General features: G+C 44.9%; 1 long non-coding RNA gene across 4 annotated transcripts; it reads right to left on the bottom strand.

Moving 5' to 3' along the window:
• Window positions 1-678: 678 nt before the first annotated feature.
• On the bottom strand, window positions 679-21,929 carry LOC146209258 (uncharacterized). Of its 4 annotated transcripts, XR_014706131.1 has the most exons (5): window positions 21,357-21,929; window positions 19,001-19,064; window positions 16,679-16,726; window positions 15,256-15,388; window positions 679-957 (listed from the first exon to the last, which is right to left on the bottom strand). It is a non-coding gene; the product is annotated as an uncharacterized LOC146209258 (long non-coding RNA). The 4 variants fall into 4 exon arrangements; XR_014706128.1 differs by lacking the exon at window positions 16,679-16,726 and having other exon boundaries at window positions 15,261-15,388; window positions 21,357-21,913; XR_014706126.1 differs by lacking the exon at window positions 16,679-16,726 and having other exon boundaries at window positions 21,357-21,904.
• Window positions 21,930-22,219: the final 290 nt, after the last annotated feature.

Here is a 22,219-nt window from a genome sequence, read left to right as displayed (position 1 = left end):
CCCCAAGCGGCAAACCTATGGTTGGCCCGCGCTCGGCCCTTGGCAATATGGCCGACTGAAACTCACCGGGCCAACCTAGGCGACCAACCTCAGCCCGAGGTCGGGGATTGACAATGGCCTAAGAATGGCCAATCATCGGCAATCGACCTCGGGCCAACGAGTATGGCCGACTTGGCCAGCCTACCGCCGCGCTAGGGTCATGCATGGGCCATGGCTTGCAGACTTGGCCAACCTACTGCCGCACTTGGGTCATGCATGGGCCATGGCTTACCCACACATGGCCCAACCTTGTTGGTGGTACCCGCTGGCAGGTGGTTTATCCACCATCGGCAGTGGACCTCGGGCCAATGAGTATTGCCGACTTGACCAGCCTACTGCCACGCTAGGGTCATGCATGGGCGCTGGCTTACCCACATGGCCCAACTACTTCGGCACTACACGCTGCCCAGTGGCCTATCCATGTGTAATTAGTGATCTACTCATCCATGGCCTATCGTTTACCCATTAAAGCGTGCGCAGTGCTATTGTTGCTGAAAATTAGCGCTGCGGCAGCATTTTGAGATGCGCATCTTCTCCTCCAAGCGGGCTCTAACTTTGTGGCATCAGCAGTGCTGTTCTCCGGGCAGGTGAAAAGCAACCCATACGTATGTAGCTTAAAAAAGCCTGTGCATCGACAAATGTAGGTTTAAACAGCACTTTTTATTGGTCTTTCTTAAATATTCGAAAGGCTCAAAGCCCTCCGAATAAAAAATGGCACTTACAGCTTACTAAGTTTGTGAGGCTTCACAGCAATTTATTCTGGCATTCAGCTTCTAGGCTGAGTTGAAGATGTCACGTTTCCCTGCTCATTGTGCCTGCAGTCCCATTACTTCACTGTTACGAGCCATCGCTTGACTGCTGCCGCGGTCTTCCTGGAGAGGACGTCACTCAGGTACACGCTGCCTCTCCTCAGGCATCCTAGAAAATATACGAAAGAAAATATCAGCCTTCATTCCGTATTCATGTGAATTTTCTAGCCTGTTAAAGTGATAAAAGGCTGTCACTCAAGCAAATATAAGGACCTTCAGTGGGATCAGTGGTGATGTAGTCATCGGATGATATATTTTTACACATATACTGCTTGTGTAAGCAAATTTGATCCAAGGGGGAAAAAAGACATTTCTGAGGCAGGCGAAGGAAACCAGATACATATCGCTGGAAGCTACCTTGAGCGCCACAGAAAAGGTTTTGTTTGGAATCCTTAATTGACATTATTTACCTAAGTTACTGATTAATGACTTACACATTAAATGGTGTTGCTACTTTGAAGAGTACCGGCACAAACCACGTTTCATTATTTGCGATAAAGAACCCTCACGTCTGTATTTTGTTCCCCAGTACAATAGGAAACCCCGAAAATACATCCCTCGTTCCCCATCGTCCTGACGCTTCCCCTCCTTTGGTTCCAAAGTTGCAGCAAGTCATCCGCGAACAGGTCGCAGTACTTCTTACGCTTCCTGAAGCTCCTGCTGTCGCTCCCTTGACATACGTCGGAGCACCACTACAATATAGCCAACCTTCTGTCCCAGCCCCTTTGACCTACGCGGCCTCCGCCTGAGCCGTTACCACCCGTGCAGCCTGTCCTACGCTATACACCGCTTCATCCTGCGACTCCGCGCTATTACAACCCGTAGCACACTTCGGACAATCGCCCAAGTTACTACTGTGGTTGCCCTGGACACGTGGCCCGTCGTCGCCGTCGCCGCATGGCTGCGCGTCCCGAGCCTGCGTCTTCGAAGTACTCCCCACCGCTGCTTCATTCTGCTCCGTCTTCACCTGCATACGCCGCCGAACAGCGTTCGTACACGACCCATCGTTCTCCTTCTCCACGTCGCAGGTCACTGTCACCAATGTGCCGGCGACCACCCCCTGCTGATGAGGGAAACTAAGTTCCGCGGTTCTTGAGGCGAGAACTGCTTGCTCTGCGAAAAGCTCAAGGCCTCATATTTCGCCCCCGAACGTTATAGTCATCTCTAGCGATGGTCTGCCTGTACATGCGCTGGTCGATACAGGTGCTGCAGTGTCTGTGATTCATGAGCGACTTTGCCGACGATTACGAAAAGTTACAACGCCATTTAACGGTTTTTCGCTCCGCACTGCCAGCGAAGAGAGGATTGCACCTTTAGCAGCATGTACAGCGCGTGTCGTCATTGAAGGTCTTTTATACAGTGTCGAGTTCGCAGTTTTGTCGTCTTGTTCTCACGATGTGATCCTTAGATGGGACTTCGTCTAAAAATAACGCCGTGATCGATTGCGCCCGAGCTGAAGTGGAATTTTCTGCACTGTGCGACGTACTGCACGACGACAACCGTTCAGTGTGTCCTCAAAAGCTTACCATCGCTGAAGATGTCGACATAGCTCCAGAAGCTTGTGCCCTTGTGCCTCTTTCGTGTCCTGCCGTGTCAGCCGTTAGTGTTCTATTTACGCCGTCTGCATCCTTCATCCACCGCAAGCACCTGCCGCTGTCGTCTGCTGTTCTCAATGTTCACGGTGGCTTCACGAAGCTACTCATCTACAATCCGTCTCCGCACCTGATTACTTTGCTACGGGGGAATCTCCCAGTTCCATTGAACCAGCCCACCTTCTGTCTGACCTGGATGCCTCCAAGACCAAATGTGGTAACTACATCGATGCTCTGCAGTCTGATCGACGCCTGATTCGTTGCCAGACGACTTCTTCCGAACCGCCATCGATGACGCCCTTCCTTCCACCTACCGAACGCAGCTTGCGGCCCTTTTACAGACGGTTTGCTCCGCGTTCGACGCCGCCCACACACCTCTCGGCCGCACTTCCACAGTCGCACATCATATTTAGACTGGCTCTAACGCCTTTTCGACAGCGCCCCTATCGTGTGTCAGCGGCAGAGCGTCGCGTGATCAATGAGCAAGTTGAGGACATGCTACAACGTGGTGTGATCCGTCCATCTCAAAGCCCCTGGTCTTCACCAGTGGTGCTAGTAAAGAAGAAAGATGGCTCAGTTCGCTTTTGTGTTGACTACCGGTGCCTGAACAAAATTACCCACAAGGACAATTACCCCCTGCCGCGTATAGACGAGCTCTTGATTCCCTCCAAGGTGCCGAGTACTTTTCACCCCTTGATTTACGTTCCGGTTACTGGCAAGTACCGATGGCCGCCTGTGACAGAGATTAAGACTGCATTTGTGATGCTGGATGGCCTTTATGAATTTAATGTGATGCCCTACGGCCTGTGCAATGTGCCCGCCACATTCGAGAGAATGATGGATAACATCTTGCGGAAGTTCAAGTGGCACATCTGCCTCTGCTACTTGGACGACATTGTTGTCTTTTCCACTGACTTCGCTACGCACCTAGAGCGCTTGCGGCAAGTTTTGGTTTGTCTTACTGACGCTGGCCTACAATTGAATCTTAAGAAGTGTCACTTCGGTGCCCAGCAGTTGACAATTTCGGGTCACATCGTCTCTAAGGAAGGTGTTCGTCCTGATCCGGCCAAGCTGCGCGCAGTCGCAGAGTTTCCTAAACCGTTCTTATTCAAGCAACTTCGAAGCTTCATAGGTCTGTGCTCGTATTTTCGACGCTTCATACGGAACTTTGCTTCTATTATTGCACCCCTGACGAAGCTACTCGGGAGAAACAGTGAGTTAAGTGATTCGTCAGCCAAGTGCGACGAAGCGTTCACCGCATTGCGCCATCTTTTGACATCGCCACCAATCCTTCGCCACTACGACCCGACAGCACCCACTGAGGTCCATAGTGATGCGAGTGGCATTGGCCTCGGAGCTGTCTTGGCTCAACGAAAAAACGGCTTTCACAAATACGTCGTCGCCTACGCGAGTCGTGTTCTCTCTAAAGCTGAATGCAACTACTCAGTTACAGAAAAAGAGTGTTTGGCAATTGTGTGGGCACTAACGAAATTCAGACCCTACCTGTACGGTCGCCAGTTTGAGTCGTCACGGACCACCACGCGTTATGTTGGCTGTCCTCTCTTAAAGACCCGTCCGGCCGCCTCGCAAGATGGGCCCTCCGCCTTCAGGAATTTGACATTCGAGTTGTATATCGTTCTGGCCGTAAACACATGGACGCCGACACTCTGTCTCGTTCTCCCCTATCCAACGAACCTGCTTGCTCCACGGCGGCTGATCCCGTCCTCTCGACTCTAACCATCGCCGATATGCCTGTGGAGCAGCGCAAAGACCCGTGGCTCGCATCTCTTATCGACATCGTGTCCACTTCTCCCAATGCTGCGCCTTCTCGGACTTTACGCCGTCAAGCACCACACTTTGCCCTACGAGACGGTCTTCTCTACCGCCGCAATGATATGACTGATGGTCGACGGTGGGTTCTCGTCATTCCCCGCCATTTACGACATGAAATTTGCGCCTCTTTCCATGCCGACCCTCAGTGTGCCCATCCTGGTGTAGTCACGACGTTTCAAAGAATTTCTCAACGCTACTATTGGCGCGGAATGTACGGTTATATTCGCGAATACGTCCGCTCCTGCATCGCCTGTCAGCGCCGCAAGCCATCCACACCTCGTGCTTCTGGCCTCTTACAACCCCTTCCATGCCCGGCCCGTCCATTTGATCGCATTGGCGTTGATCTTTACGGGCCACTTCCCCGCACGGTCTCTGGGAACCGCTGGATTATGGTCGGCATCGACCACCTCACCCGATATGCGGAGACCGCTGCCCTTCCTGCCGCTACTGCCCGTGAGGTTGCCCTGTTCTTGCTTCATCATTTTATCCTTTGCCACGGCGTGCCGCGTGAGCTGCTTAGTGACAGAGGCCGAGTCTTCCTTTCCAATGTCGTTGAAGCTCTACTGGCCAAATGTCGCATCATACATCGAACCACCACAGCCTATCACCCTCAAACTAACGGGCTGACAGCGCTTCAATCGTACTCTCGGAAATATGCTCACGATGTACGTTGCTGCCGATCAGACTAACTAGGACGCTGTTCTTCCTTTCGTGACGTACGCTTACAACACCGCCACGCAGTCAACCACTGGATTTAGCCCTTTCTTCCTCCTTTATGGGCGTGAGGCTTTGTCCACGATGGACACTATATTACCATATCGACCAGACTCCTCCGAGTGGACTCCACTTTCTGACGCTGCAAAGTATGCGGAGGAATGTCGCCAGCTGGCCCGCAGTTTAACATTGGAATCTCAAGACCGCCAAAAGCATCGTCACGACAAAGATCAGACGCCACATGTTTTCCCTACAGGGTCCCTCGTTTGGCTCTGGGTTCCTGGCACCCCACCGGGATTGTCATCGAAATTTCGAACTGAATACCACGGCCCCTACCGCATCGTTCACCAAACCTCCCCTGTAAATTATATCGTGGAGCCACTCACTCCCTCTTCGGACATGCGTCATTGCGGCCGCGAAACTGTGCACGTGAGTCGCCTCAAAACATACTACGACCCGCTCGTCTTGCCCTCGCCATAGGTCGCCAGGGTGGCTCCTCTTCGCTCCCGGGGAAATTGTAGTAAACGAAGAGCAGATGTCACGAAACACGAGGAAGAGAACAACGACGTGCCGCTGCGCTGCTCGAGCTCGCTGGTTTGTGCCTAGACGGACTGTGTTCCTGTGCTATCGCCGTGCAGCTTACAGAGGACTATATTCCGTTGAACCCTCAGTAAAACCCATTTCACACTCATTTATATCCTTACCGCTTTGTAGTCATTATCCGCATTGCAAAGTTCAGCGCGCTCACTGTAACTCGCACCTTCATGTGTGCCAAAGGGCCGACATGAAGCGACCATTGCCAGCATATCGCCCTTACTCATGCATGGGGCCAGCCATCATAGCGGCAGGTTGTTTCGTCCGCTCAAAATCATGTTGAGAGCAGCGCAATTGAGGTGCGCGAATGGGCTGGTAACGGTTTCGGTATCTACATAACCCGGAATTTTTCTGCAGACGGAAAAAAAGGTACACATGAGGTTTCTAACCGCAAATATCAAAACGGGTTTCCGAATGTGCTCACCGACTCTAAGTCCTATTTATTGTCTAAAGTGAATATTTAGTACTTGGAGCAAATAACCTCACTTTCCTATGCAGAAAATAAAAATGTACTGCGCTGTGCTAAGTGGCTGCCAGCAATGCACCCCCGGTTTCCATCGCCTGTTTCCAATGGTTTATTTATAACCCTTGTCTCAAGCTATCGGGCACAGCAGGTGTAATGTACTGTGCATAAAACCTGCATGAGAGCATATTAATGGGTAGATTTGTAAGCTTTACAGATTTCACTTACAAATACTACGAGAATCGCGTCACTGCAGCCTATCTTAAAATTGACATGCAACAGCGCAATATACGTGGCTAAAATAAAGTACTCAACGTATTAATGCAGCTTCGCAAGTGCAGCTGTAACAGAAAGTGAGGGCTGGAGACACCGAAGGTGCGCCTAGCTTTCAAATTTTCTTAGATGGCACAACCGTTCGAAATATGTAATTTTAAAAATAAGCCCTTGATAGCGGCTTTCCCACAGCGTATATATGGGTGCCTTAGATAAGAATTATAATCGAGGTCCCATGACCATCTTTAGTTTCCAATTAAATTTTTGTATGTGATGGGCAAATATCAGAAACAAAGGAATTAACCTTAGCTTTGCAAGATATGGCGTAGTTTCCTTGAAAACAAAAAAATTGTACGGTATATCTTTAGAGGTAGAAAATAAACGCTGTTTTTGCCATTTCAAAATGTTGCAAGTTTGGATACCACGATTTTGTCATCTACTATGTTTTACTCACTAAATATATGCAGGTTTTACATTTACAAACACTATTAGAAACCAGTCTTGTTTTTGAAGTTGAGTTATTAAAAAATCGCAAACTTTGCTTCAAGAGCAATGGGCTGCAAAAATATTCATTTTGAATCTTATATACTGGAATATGATGCTTAGGTTGGTTGCACTAAATGTTTTCACTTCCTAACACATGTTCTTAATTCCAAGCAATTTTTGGAGCTCCAGACCGCTAGGTGTGTTCTCCACAACTTATCAAAATTGCCCAAAATTCGAAAACAGCAGTAAAGTGTAAATTTGCTGCAAATAAAAAAAGGATCATATTCGATTTTCATTCAAATCTCGGTCAAGAATCTTCAGTGCCTCAGAAATATCACGGACTAAAATGTGTTGCGTTATATTGTTTAAAAATATAACGTTGAATACTAAACCGAGTGCTTGTCCTGATAATGGCCAAATTCAGTCTGCATTCTTGCAAGATCCAATAATATTGTGGCACTGAAACTATCTCTAGATTATCTAGGTTCCATTCTTTATTTCTAAAAAAATTTTAAGCTCTAGATTTGTTTTTTTCTGCATATTATATTAAAATCGGGCAAAATTTAAAAAAATGGTAAAATAAGGAAAACTGATTAGAATTGAAGAAACTGCCGCAACATCGATTTGTATCAAAATCTCTGGAAACAATGCAAACTACTTTGTTAATACGAGTCAGTAAATATATTCAATTCTGCAAAATGAATTATTAGAAACATAAAAATGCCTGTTTTTATTCTATAAATGTGCTTATATGGCTCCCTCATGGAGTAGGCATCAAATCTTCAATTTAGTATTTGCTGAATTTAGTTACATTTTACCTTAAGTAAAATTTAAAGCCTTGTCAGAGCTTATAAACCCTTTTTCTGCTTGTCGGCAAAGACTTAATATAGCTTAAAATTGAATTATTCGCTATTTCTGTCAAATTCATGACAGAACGCAAGTGAAGGCTGAACTTTTTCTCTGTCCTGCACTCTTTTTTTATTGCTAGGTGCAGTAGTATTCAATCAAGTTTATTAATATTGTATTCCATTACTCTGCTTTGACCATAACTAACAATACTATAATCTTGAAGGGGAAATGAGGGTGCTCGTTATAATACATGAAGGAAAGAAGCCAACAGTCGGCGAGGCCGAGGAAAGCGTTGGGGATGGTACTTTTATGTATTTTTTTTTTTAATGTTTACTCGGATAATCACAGAAATTATTAATGTAATCTGATTAGGGGAAAGATAATTAAACACGAAGTAGAAGAAAAAACAACGTGCCGATGGTGCGAACTGAACCCAACACCTCCAAATATTGCGTCCGGTGCTCTTCCAACTGAGCTACATCGGCCGCTGTCCCCCCTGCTACTTTCTTGGGTATTTATGTTGTCTGTATACGAACCTTGAGAGTGTTCACCAGCGCCACCCTCAACCATAGCGGCGGACGTGGAACGTCCTTTGTTACCGCCAGCGTCACATAGAACGTGATCAAGAGCGAGGGCGAAAGCTGTGCTAGAACCCTCTTACGCTACCTATGGCTTCAAGACTGCCAGAACCGAGACCCCTGTACGCTACAAGCAGATCAATTAAAGGGGAATGAGGGTGCTCGTTATAATACATGAAGGAAAGAAGCCAACAGTCGGCGAGGCCGAGGAAAGCGTTGGGGATGGTACTTTTATGTCTTCTATTTTTTTAATGTTTACTTGGATAATTGCGATATTCGGAGGTCGTGGGTTCGGTTCCCACCATCGGCACATTGTTTTTTCTTCTACTTTGTGTTTAATTATCTTTCCCCTAATCAGATTACATTAATAATTTCTGTGATTATCCAAGTAAGCATTAAAAAAAAAAAAGACATAAAAGTACCATCCCCAACGCTTTCCTCGGCCTCGCCGACTGTTGGCTTCTTTCCTTCATGTATTATAATGAGCACCCTCATTTCCCCTTAATTGATCTGCTTGTAGCGTACGGGGGTCTCGGTTCTGGCAGTCTTGAAGCCATAGGTAACGTAACAGGGTTCTAGCACAGCTTTCGCCCTTGCTCTTGATCACGTTCTATGTGACGCTGGCGGTAACAAAGGATGTTCCACGTCCACCGCTATGGTTGAGGTTGGCGCCGGTGAACACTCTCAAGGTTCGTATACAGAAAACATAAATACCCAAGAAAGTAGCAGGGGGGACAGCGGCCGATGTAGCTCAGTTGGATGAGCACCGGACGCGATATTCGGAGGTCGTGGGTTCGGTTCCCACCATCGGCACGTTGTTTTTTCTTCTACTTTGTGTTTAATTATCTTTCCCCTAATCAGATTACATTAATAATTTCTGTGATTATCCAAGTAAACATAAAAAAAAAAGACATAAAAGTACCAGCCCCAACGCTTTCCTCGGCCTCGCCGACTGTTGGCTTCTTTCCTTCATATAATTTTGAAGGTCATTTTTCAATGTGTAATTTTTTATAATTATAATCATAAGCAAATCTCTTTCCAGCATAATAATTTTGGAGGCGTTACAAAGAACACACATACCAGCATAGAGCTCCAGATTCTGCCTTAAATTAACAATATAACCTGCGTAATAAACACAGAATGTTTTAGTGCAAATAACGTAACGCATTACGCCAGTATGTAAGGCCGAAAATTAACATTTTTGTAGCGCGTTAGTCCTGAAGCAAAGTTTGCAATTTTTTACTAAATCAACTGAATCAATGAAACAAGCTTTTAATACTTCTTATACAAATAAAAGTTATGTTGATTTGGTGAGTAAAAAAACAATGGATGACAAAATTTTAGTGCGCAAGCAGGAGGCCTCCAAATGTGCAACTTTTTGAGATGACAAAAAACGGTGTTTTCTTTAGTGATAGGCGTTTTTTTTTTATTTTTTCAGGAAAACTACGCCGCATCTTGCAAACCTAAGGGCCTTTCCTTTATGTCGAGAGATTAGCCCACGACATAGGAAAACTTAACACGGCTTAGGTAATAAGCTTCTTATATTGGTATAAAGAACAGAAAGCGAGTTTACAATACCAGGTGCCGACCCACCGCCCCTCGCACATCCCTACGACGCGAGACCTGTCAGGTCAGGTGTATCGATACTTGAATGCTGATTGTGGTCCGGCGAAGAATTCAAGCGATCAGCATGCTTAGTATGTGACGAGCCAGATGTGACATACAATAAATACTACAATACTACATACAATAAAAAAAAAAAAAAAAAAAAAAAAAAACAGGAAGAAAAGGCAGTGCGGTACTGATAAACGTGAAAGCAGTCATGCCATATGTTTAATTTTTTTTAGCCTTTAGCAGTTTATACATATAAGCTTTAATTAAAATAAAATGGTGATGGCACCACGATTACTGTTCGTGTCCGAAGACATGCATATTTGTTTTCATTTCGTCTCTTTAAACAGGCTCGTTTAGGCAATGCGGTGAATAAAAATATCATCGCATATATTAAAGATTTCTGCGCTACACGTTATACCTAAAGCCACCTATATTGTCACAACTGTTATTTGTTATTTGTAGCTGAAACAACATCATAAAAGGAATTCGATCGCAAATTGTTCGCGAGTTAAATAGATGTACAAGATGACACACGTATACTTTGTAGAATGCAATTTAAGAAAGAGCAGTTACAAACTATAGGCAAATAATGCTATGATATGGAGCATATGTATTACTCCGGTTAACAGTAAAAAAGGCGACTTTTAATATATTAATATATTCGACAAACTATTGCATGAACACAATTATGGGGTCATCCACGTATGTAATGTCTATGGGCATTAGATGTGCGGATGACTTCGTTTTAATCCAATTTGTGCGTCACTCAAAATAATTGAACAAGGAAAAATTTAGTGTCTACACAATTTTCAGCGAGTATACCACAAAATATACTAAGGTGCTTCATATACAGTCACATCACATAGCAAGTGAAGTGGGATACCAGAAGTAATCACTCACTCTGATCAGCATTTCGCTTTTGCGTCATCTTTGTAACTTTTTAGGCAGGCTTTTTCACTGATTAACCTCTTCTTTATTCCCCTTCCAACCCCAGGACACAGATCTTTTGGGGGTGCCAAACTGTCTGTTTTCGCGCCAGTCATACAACTCAATCGATTCATTTCTATGTAGAAAACACTCCCGATGCGCATCTAAAAAAAAAAAAAGCATCTATGTATAGGCTAAATCCTTCACATGTGATAAAACAATACGATTTGAACAATGAAATCACATGATCACACCCGGAGCAACAAGAAAGTGGTGGAGATAGAAATTGAAGCAATGAAAGACGATTGCTTACTGAACAAAGCAATAGCAAGAGGTCATGTGTCCATAAGAATAGGCAATAAAATTAAGGCACGTTTAAAGGTGCATGCAGCAGTTACAGTGATGCAGTGTTACCTTTTTTTTTTCACTGCAGTAGTTGGTATAAATATTACAGCAATCGCTAGGTATCAGAGGTAACCCCATTGAAAACCTCATCCAAGGTACCAAGCAGCAGTGGCACGTTTGTACCTTAAATGAAAGCGACTGAACAGTGGGTGTTGTAAGAGGTGCAGCGTCCCTAGGAATAGGGACCAAAATTAAGTTTGCTTGTAATAACCAAGTACAAAAAGGAGCAAATATGCTTGCAATAATATCATGATGGCCTATGTTTTCATGAACAGCTGTAAGCAACCTGTCACTACCAGTCGGTTCTTTGGATAGAGTTGTCAATGCCAGAGCTTAAAGCTAAGAGCAATATGAGTAATATTTATTGCGGTCACGGCTGTAAAGAATTCTAGCACAACACTTTATTACTGTAACTATTCAACCGTCCATTTGTATACATATTGTTCATTTAAGAACCATGCACATCTTATTAAGTTGCTCTTTTCTACTCCCAAATGGTTTCCTACAGAATTAGAATACGTAGATCGCTGCTTCGGTTTCAAAATTTTTGTACGATGGCTATGATGTGCACTTCATGCATACAGTACGTTCATTATTTCCTATTCTTCTCCCATACTCATTCTATCCTTCTCGGCCGCTCAACTCTCCGCAGCTTTCTTTTTTTTTTTTCCCCGCAACCACCCTAGCTAGGGACGTTCTAGGTTGGCCTTTGTGAAGCTGTGCCACACTTGAGAGGAAGGGTGTTCGCCACAAATGTTTTTTGTATTTATCTTCATTTTTACCATGTCTTTTACGGCTCGGCTGCCATCGTCTATCGACTTTCGCCAGAGCTAACAAAGGTTCCACACGTGGCTGCACTACAATAGACGCTATCTCCCTTGGTTCATTCGGGGACACGGTGCCCGATTCCCTGCCTTCTAAGTCCTCTCTGTCACTGACCTGAGCCACTCCACCAGAATCTGACACTACCTTGGTTTGCCACTGCCTGGCCCATCGCGAGAGAAAGCTCATTCTTCTTTCGGCTGAGTTCAGCTGCAATTTCGCGGGCTTTCAATCAAGTGAGCGCTTGGACGGCTCGGTCACCGAAGCTACGACCTTCCTCCTGCAGCATCTGCTCTGACCTGTTCGAAAAGAGGTACGGAAACTGCTCTGGCAGGTTCCGTGATACCGCTGCCTCTATTTCCAGAATGCCAAATGGGCCTATTCACGTGCGACCGGCACACATGGGCTATTCTTTACGGGAACCTGTTTAATACATGCACGATCCCCCGTTAAGTCAGCTGCCTTCACGTATGCTGGGTGGATTACGTCCATGATGGCCGCGGAATCTCTCAGAACCCGACAATGCTTCCCATTAACCTGCATCTTTTAGGTATGGCTCTAGCAGGCGCATACTTTTTTCATCTGCATCTGCCAAAGAGAACAAAACCAACTTCCTATGTGTTGGCAAAGTGAACGGGTTCGTTGCATCGGAAACAGACTGATTTTTCTCTCTGTTTCCTTCCCTTTGTCGGCTGTCACTTTAGGGTAGTTACTCGATACTGCCCTGTGGCTTTCGTCTCGCTCCAAGGTGCCGCTTGCTAGGTTTCCAGTCTGGGTTCGCGGAAACTTTTAGTTTGCTTTAGGGTTTCCCCGAGAACGCGATCACTCTGTTTCCCACCTAGCATGAAATTCTTCGGCCAGCTCTGCTGCACGTTCTAAGCTTTTATTTCCCAGCCTGTCTTGCACCCACACACACGTTTCTGCTCCTAGACAGCTATAGAATTGTTCCAGGAAGATCACTTCTATTAAGGAATTGAACGGCGGCACAACACGGAAACGGACACAGACAAGAAGGGGACACCACATGCGCACACTACCAACTATTTATTAAACGGAAAGGTGGCATATTTATACGTCCATCTCAAGCATCAGACTCATCGCCACAGTCCGCTCCAAACCCAACACGTGAATGCCGAGCACCACCAACAGGAAATCAGACAAGATATTTCTAACCTCAGTAGATAAACTATCAAAAACGGGGAAAAAAAAAAAAACTTTGGACCGAAAGCAGCATAGTAAGACATAAGAAGCGACCAGCCCGAACCCTAACAAATAAAAAATAAAACGATAAAACAATCGTAGCAAAAGCAGAGTCAAAACAGTTAAGCAAAAGCAGTCAGAACCCTAAGCCAACAACAAAAGACGATCGTAGCAAAAGCAGAGTCAAAACAAAAGAAGCAAAAGCAGTAAAAAAAAAAAAACTAGGCCAACAACAACAAAAGACGATCATAGCAAAAGCCGAGTCAAACAAAGGAAGCAAAAGCAGTCAAAAACCTCAACCAACACCAACATTCGTAGCTCAAGGAGAGTCAAAGAAATGAAGCAATTCTATACCAAAGGCATAGTCAAAAAAAGGGGGAGCAAGAACAGCCAGGAACCTAAAAGCAAATAAAACGATAGTAGCAAAAGCAGAGTCAAAACAAAAGAAACAGCGGTCAAACCTAAAACAACAGCCTAAAACAACAATTTCCTGACTGTTTTTGCTCCCCCTTTTTTTGACTTTGGTATACGATTGTGTTTGACTGCTTTTGCTTCATTTCTTTGACTCTGCTTGAGCTACGAATGTTGGTGTTGGTTGAGGATTTTGACCGCTTTTGCTTCCTTTGTTTGACTCGGCTTTTGCTATGATCGTCTTTTGTTGTTGTTGGCCTAGTTTTTTTTTTTTTGACTGCTTTTGCTTCTTTTGTTTTGACTCTGCTTTTGCTACGATCGTCTTTTGTTGTTGGCTTAGGGTTCTGACTGCTTTTGCTTAACTGCTTTGACTGCTTTTGCTACGATTGTTTTATTGTTTTATTTTTTATTTGTTAAGGTTCGGGCTGGTCGCTTCTCATGTCTTACTCTGCTGTTTTCGGTCCACACTGCATTTGCTATGAGATATGGCCTGCCTTCTGTTTAAAAAAAAAAATGTTTTTTTTTTTTTTTCCCGTTTTTGATAGTTTATCTACTGAGGTTAGAAATATCTTGTCTGATTTCCTGTTGGTGGTGCTCGGCGTTCACGTGTTGGGTTTGGAGCGGACTGTGGCGATGAGTCTGATGCTTGAGATGGACGTATAAATATGCCACCTTTCCGTTTAATAAATAGTTGGTAGTGTGCGCATGTGGTGTCCCCTTCTTGTCTGTGTCCGTTTCCGTGCTGCGCCGCCGTTCAATTCCATCATGCACCAACTCGCCCCCCAGGCCGTTATTCATTTCTATTACTTTGTCATGAGTTCCGAAAGCCTGTTCTCCTCTTTTACCATTCTGTCAGGTCTGCCTTTAGATTGTAAGCGAAATGCGGAAACAACTGATTACGTTGTTACCTGGTTTCCCTGAAACGGCGGCAAAACGCATCTGAGGGATAGGCGGTACTTTTTGAGAAGCGCTGCCTTTGCTTTATAATAGTCGGCTGCTCCTTCTTTTGTCAGCCCAGCAGGCACTTGGGCTGCCTCACATGGGATGGTCAGCAGTTTCTGGGGCCAAAACTCGGATGATAACTCAACATTTTCACACGCCCACTCGAACTTTCCGAGAAAAAGCCCTATGTCTTCTCCTAGTTTGTACGGTAGCAAGAGGTTTTTTGTTTTAACACTTGATGCTTCCTGACTCACAACGGAGTTTGGTGTGTATCTCCCAGTGTATTTTGCCTCTGCTAACTGCAGATCGAGCTGTTTTTTTCTCGATCCCCCTTTCATTCTACTCGTCTTCAAGATCCTTTTTGAGTTTCTCCTGTTCCTCAGCCTTCTTTAACTCTTCTTGAATAAGCTCCCAACATTCTGCTATCTCCTCCGCGTCCGCACCGATGTCCTCAATTGCCCTAATCAGTTCTGGTTTTCTGCGGATGGGCCCACAGTCAATGCCCAATTCCCCAAAGATTAAAACCAGCTCCGGTTTGTGCAACTTTTTTCAGTCCATGACTACTGCAGCAATGGCAAGTCCCTGCACTATGTGGTTAGAGGAAACCAATCTGCCTCTAAAACCACCCTTCATTTGCCGAAGCTTACAAATATCTACAAGTTGTAAAACCTGGCAATGTTCCAAGAGAAGGACCGTGCACTTACTGTACCAGAGTCAGGACTGGAGGTGCAGACCATTACACCGCAGCCATCCACTTGATACGATCAGGTTCGGGACCAAGGTTCTGGGTAGCGTGATCAGGCGGACAAGACATCGGACGGGGAGCAGCAGGTAGAGCTGGCAAAGAAGTTTTTTATACATTATTTACATGTCAAAACAGGAAGAAAAACTCAGACGAGGAGAGCAGAGCCGAGCTGAACTCCTTAGCTACCGTGGATAGCTCCACACATTAATAAAGCGTCCGCAATCTCCAGTTCCCTAGCTGGGGAAATGAAGGTCAATTGGGCCAGTCAGGGGGAGTACAATTATGCTATATCCAGCTTTTAACACTAAACAGCATGACGTATGGTAAAACGGTGATGAATGTTTTTGTAACGCATCGCGTGTAAAAAAAAAAAAAAAAGGTCACAGCTCAGCGGTGCGCTACTACACTGCGATGGAAGCAATGACTTCCTCTTGCTCCTTTAGAAAATTAATATGCTATTCTTTAGAAAATTAATATCTACCCACACTAGCATATTTATTTTCCTTTACTACCCTACCAAGCTTTTACTGAATTGTCTCGATGCGCTCATATATGCACGGATCAGACGAAGTGAGCGTCTGCAGGTTCTTCACTCAAATCGGACTAGGAAAACCAACTTCGCTCACAAAAAAGAAAAAAGAACTAGGACGGAAATTGAGTAGCCCAAAGCCTTCTGCAATTGGCTGCCTAGCGAGCTGCTTCTGGGTGATACGCGAAATTTTCTACAAACCCAGAACCTGAGCGCGACAGCGCGGAGCGGAATGCTTTGGCGGCCCTCGGCCTGTCACGCCTGTCAACGCTCCACTGCACTAAGGGAGCTTTTGTAATAAACGGAAAAGAACTCTCAGGAAAAACTTAACTTTATGATTTTTGAAGGAAGAACTGGGTAATGCTTGCCCGCTTCGCGTTGGCATTCTGCCCGACAAAAGCGTCCTCTAGCTGCTAAACGCATCGCATAAGCCGTTGGTTGCCGCCGCTGCATTCAACTTTGTTGCGGACACCACATATACAACAAAAATCAGTCAACGCTTCGTGAATATGGCGCAACAAAACAGAACCACACAATCACTAAATTGCTCTTGCCGGTATGCACATGCGGAGGGCAGCTGAACGAACCACGCCCAATAAGACCCATCAGCCCCCGTGTGCGATCGGTGCTTACGTGACTGCTCCCAAGGTGAAAAACGGCTGCGTCTGCGGGAATTTCGTATTCGCTCTTTAAACGTGACTGCGTTCAGCACTTAATATAAGAACAAAGCACTCGCTTGGAGCCCCTATCACTTTTCGGTAATGACCTCTGTCTTCGATCTTTGCGGTCGAAATTTCGACATATTCGCATTATGCCCGAAAAATGCTTCGATATAAACTTTTTACTCACATACCTCACAGGCTCCAACTGGAGTATTATGTGAGGGGGGTTACATAAAAACCTGGGGTGCGAAAAGAAGCAAATAGAACACAGTTACTAGAAGATTATTATACAAATAGTTAAAAGCCAACCAGAAAGTTGAATGCAGTTAGAAAAGCTTCAGATCAAGAAATGAGCACCCCAAAAATCAGCCACTCAAATAACACACTAAGCAATGCATCTTTAGCAAATAGAGTCACTAGCCGCTATTTACAACACTGAAATTAAGAAGTGAAGCTCTCATTTCCTATTTCTGTTGATTTATTTGGCCTTGCAATGCAAAAGAAAATACTCTTGGTAATGATATTTTTACTTCCATGACCACAAGCTATATAAACAGGTAATAAAAGGAAGTGAAGGAAAAGCCCTATGCTTATGTGTAGCAGACTGCACAAAATATCATGCAGTGGAATGTTTACTTCATGTGCCTACACTATGTACAAAGGTACTGTCCATGTCTACCTTCTGGCTTGTTAAGTGTTACGGACAGAAGTCTGCCATCAAGGACAAAATTTACTGGACCACTCCACAGCAGCATATCATGCACACACTCATGGTAACACACCAGGTGACGAGACTGGCTCTAGGACCATGCGTGTCCTTCGTTACCAACAAGCATGCTATTTTTCTGTCACTGAGTAGCTGCTTATTGATTGCCAGGGGCATGCTGCAAGGCACTGTTGCAGCAGTGGCATTCTGCTGACTCACCAGTGCGAGCAGGTGCCTATTGTTCCCTTGCTCGGCCACTTGCACACCATTGTGATAATGCACATCTTCGGTACTGTGCATTAGCATAAATACACTGTCCCATGCAACGCATTCATTACAAAAAGTTCCAGTCTGCACGTCGCTGCTTCTTTATATTTGCACAGGCAGACAAGATGTTGCAAACTTGAGCATGCACTGGGGAGCACCTATACACAATAGCAATGAATCAGTAATATTGTAGATGAAAACAAAATATAGAAAACTAGCTGTGTGGGTATTGCTCATACTTGCTAGAGATATCAATTGCATATGTCCATGAGTTATCACTTATGCAAACACCTGGTGCCGAATTCTCTAAGGTGCTGTATGTTTGGTGACGACCCCTTAACTGATGCAATAAATATACCAACCATTTTTCTTGTTGGTAGATCATTTAATATGTAGCTCTATTGCAAAACTACATTCATGAGAACTGTGGCAGTGTCCATTCATATTGATACGCATGGAGTGTGGTGGCTCATAAAGGCACAACTGCTTTTTGCGACATTTGAATCAAATTAGCAGATAAGGAAGCTTGGGCAAGTTGGTGACAGTATTCTTGGTACCAGTGGCCTAGCCAGAAATATTTTTCGGGGGTGTTATACAACAGAATACAACAGACAAAACAGACCAACCGGAAGGGGAGAGCGGGGAAAGGAATGTGGGTGCAATGTTCAGAGAATTTCTCTATTGTTCTCCTCAACGTTACACTAACTTATGGTTTCTGCTTGTATATAGATCCCAAGTACTAAATCGAGACCACAGTTCTCACCTGGCCCTTAAAATGTAAGGAGACAGTAAATTACCATTTTAGAAATGCGCTGTTTACAGCACTGCATTTGTTGTTTTATTTCCTAATATGGCCTTTTAATAAGATGCGGTTAAAAGTGCTAAAGGCAGCATAATCATAATTGCATAAAAGCTCCCGGGTAAGTGCATGAGACGCGCCTGACCATGCCAATTAGTCAGCGGGGTGCCAGTAGTGCAACAAGAACCTAGAAGCACATTCTTGACGACCAATAAGAAGCAACCCGAAGCATGAAAATTGGCATGCTTTAAGGGAAGGATTGGGCATGCTCCCAACATTGGCCTTGTCACAAGGCGTCTCACTGTTAGAGTATGTGCAGACATCTAATTAATGAGCAGCAAGTCAAGTTTAGGAAAGTAACCAACATCTTCAATTTCTTTTCGACACTGAATATTGCTAAGGACAATGAAGATGAAGCGAGCAGTGGCACAGGCATGAGCACTTGCTCCAGGCCTGCTCCCATTATTAAAAACCATCCCATCCCATCATCGGTCATGCTCTTTCTTCACTAGCTTTCCATCCTGTAACAATGTTTTTCTAATCTTTAGAGACAGGTAAAACTCAACACTGGGGCCCCAAAAGCCCTTCAAAAGAGGTATCCCAGCTGTACAACATCATGGCTTAGCCAGCTGCCAAGCAGCTCATCTTTGGGACTGCTGCAGGTACCACTTCTTACATAACAGCAAAAGCAGAAGGCAATATTCAGATAAACACAGGGGTTTCAATCCTCAGTGCCTTTACCTCTTGCTTCTCCCTGCCCTTCCGCCATGTGCAAGGTGGGTATCCAATTCCATTTCAATATTCTCTGCGAACACATGCAAACAGAAACAAGTCAAGTAGAGTTTGCAACCTCGTTATAGGTAATTAACAAGAAGCTGATGTTTGCCAGCTTACTTCATGCACTGCACTGCATCAATGCCAAACACTTTTTACAAGTGACCAACATTTGACAACTCCTTGCATGTAAGCTACAATGAAAAACATTGTTTACAGCAAAGAGAACGCCTTAAAAGAGCTTCGAAATGCTTGTTAAGCACATTGTTCTGCCTTTTGGTTACGTAGATAGTGACACAATAACTGCTGGTTGTTTTGTGTATTATCCAGCATTTAATGCTTTAAGTTGCTCGCGAAAAATGAGTTAGGGCCACTGAGGGTGCTGGCACACAATGGCCGTTTTTGGCAGCGGATGTGTTATCACTGGGTAGGGGTTTGATGATTGGACAAACAATAAATTCACAGCTAAAAGGGCTCATAAGTAGATATATGTTCTGTCATATTTTTGTATTTTCTACAGTATCTACAAAACCAGCATGTTTGCTTTCGTCAAAGTACTCCAAAGTATTACAAAAAAGTAATTATTGCTACAGGCTCTGGCTATTGTTCTGCCTCGGGGAACTCTGCGTCTCTCTACATAAATGGCTTTGGCAAGTATAGCTACGTTCTATGCACATGCAAACTCTTGCCTAAACAGCTGGTTTCTTGTAGGTGATATCTCGTTGAATTCTGCGCTGCCATGAGAACGAAAACTAGGCAGCACCATGCTACTCGAGCAGCGAAGGCAGTGGAAAAATGTCTTTTTATATATTTCCCTCTCAGAATGAGCGAAAAAAATATGGATGGAAGCTCTTGGCATTCACGAGCCTGACGCGGCGGGTGTGCTCGGCACATTTCACTCGAGCACGCATTCGAAACTCCTGTGAAGGTTCACCAATTCGGCATTCGCTGGCTACAAGCAACGGCAGCAACGATGCGACGCGGTGCTGGCGGTGGCAGGCACTCACACAAAACAATTGAAAAAAGTAACTATCGTGCCCATTAGTTGAGCAGTGAAGGCTCGTTCCGATCGGAGCCTATCCATGTTCATACATAATAGAGTTTGCAATGTTTTCACTGCTGTTCTTTTCTCAAAAACTCACCATCACGAGTAACGTCCCTGGCAGCAGCTCACTGTGCTCTCGCCTGTCGGCTTAGTTTTCAGTCAGATTAACGCGCGTGACCACACTTATTGAGAGCTTACATCCCTTTGAATTATTTATAATATTGCGTTACCATCGGATGCATGGATTGTCAGCGCCAGGTTACAGTGGAGCACAGGAAGGTCAGCGAAATTTACCGCAAGTGCACCATTCCTTTTTTTTTTTTTTTGCTTCATTGTCACTAGGAAAAAATACTGACGTATTTACATCTATGAGACATGCGTTTCCTTTTTTCTTGCCAAAGCGTCTGTTGACGCAACACAGATAAAATGTATTTTCAGCCAATCTTGCTGCTGTTTTTTTTCAATGACTTGAACTAATGCATACCAAATGGAATTGATCAAAAACTAAAATGGGAATTTATCACCTGCGTGCTGGGTGCTTTTTTTTTTTTGGAATGTGAACCTTTTGATTTTCCCTCGCAGGACGCAAATTCGGAACGCATTCACAGGAGTGAACCAGGCTGTATTCTATTTGAAGCAAGAAGTCTTTTGAATGCATCTTTGCAATAGTTTGATACCTTGCTTGAATTTGAGCAACTGATTTAAGCGTCATCCTCAGCATTACTGGAAATGTCTCACTGCCCTTTGAGGTGTGCAGGCAATTTAAATATTAAGGCCATGAAAGATGAATGTACACAGACAAAGCCTCTATTCACTGAAGATGGCCGCATCAAATGCAAAGCTGGTGGCACATCTGATGATGCCGTGGGCTGTAAATTGTTGGAGACTCCATCCTCCCTCCTTCCCTCCCCCCCCCCCCCCCCCCCCCCCCCTTTACTGCTGCCTTAGCACAAACCCCGATAGGACATACAGCTGGGCGCCGTGCGCACCGCTCTGAAAAAGTCGCCACAAGCCACCAGCTGACGGCCACTTACCCCCCAGTGCTACGTAACGTACGTCCCGATACATACAACTAGGCGCCGTAAACAGCGAGCCACCAGCTGACGGCTACTTGGCTCTTCCACTAGGGTACCCCGTAACTCAGCTTCCGACAATAAAGTTTTGTTTCTCTAGTGACGCGCAACTGCCGATACTGCTACTGCTAGCCCTACTGCCATTGCAATGAGAAACAGGAATAGGGAAAAGGTACGCCCGTGTAAACATAGTTACAGCACTTACCTGCCAATTCTTCACCATTTCCATGATAAAATTTCTTCTCTTGCGGTCATCTCCTGGCATGCCAACACCAGTAAGCCTGCCTTTCGCAACATTCTTTGTAGTCTGTGGCTTGTATGCTTTCACAAGCGATACGTTCACGAAAGCTTTCCCCCGTCGTCGTATACCGCATAGGCTATTGTGGAGCTTCCATGCCACGCGACAGACTGCTTGCAGGCAGCGACTGGCAGATATGAAACAATGAATACTTGCGTACAACAAGAGCACCGCACACCGTGACCGCGCACAAACACCGCCATTAACGCAGCCTCCCAGACTCCCTTGGCTAGAGGAATGCCTAAAGCTTTGGATGGCTCTGGCTTCGTTCGTTTTGCGACGTGATATCGTCTGCTAGTAAATTATCGTCTTCAGACAGGAAAACCGGTTAGGTCAGATATTTGTCACGTAGTTTTAACAGATAGGAAGCACTTGCTGCTATTTAAAGTAAAGAAAATTACCATTTTATTACTGATGTCCACCGTGGTCATATGGCTAAAGGAAACAAATATACACTCTCATAATCAAGGAGGTTAACATGACCGCGCGTTCACATTACCCCATTTTCTATGCGCTTTGGTGGAGCAGCATAGCAGCATAGATACTACCGCGGTATTGTTATATCACGTGATGCAAGTTTTGGGCTATTGGAGATTTTTTTCTTTTTTTTTGTGACCACCACATTACTGCGAAAGGCGCGGTCGCGATTCTACTGTACATTATACCATATATAGTGTATATATCTCTATTTTCTTATTTTTGCCTACCCTGTCCTTTCTCTCTGTCGCTCTTCTTTGATTTCCTCTACCGCTTCCTTACTATCCTTTTAT

Source organism: Amblyomma maculatum, chromosome 1, assembly GCF_055883805.1.
Source record: "Amblyomma maculatum isolate TAMU_Amacu chromosome 1, ASM5588380v1, whole genome shotgun sequence".
Classification (NCBI taxonomy): domain Eukaryota; kingdom Metazoa; phylum Arthropoda; class Arachnida; order Ixodida; family Ixodidae; genus Amblyomma; species Amblyomma maculatum.
The sequence above is the reverse complement of the archived record's forward strand: the minus strand, read 5'-3'. Positions and strand labels throughout refer to the sequence as shown.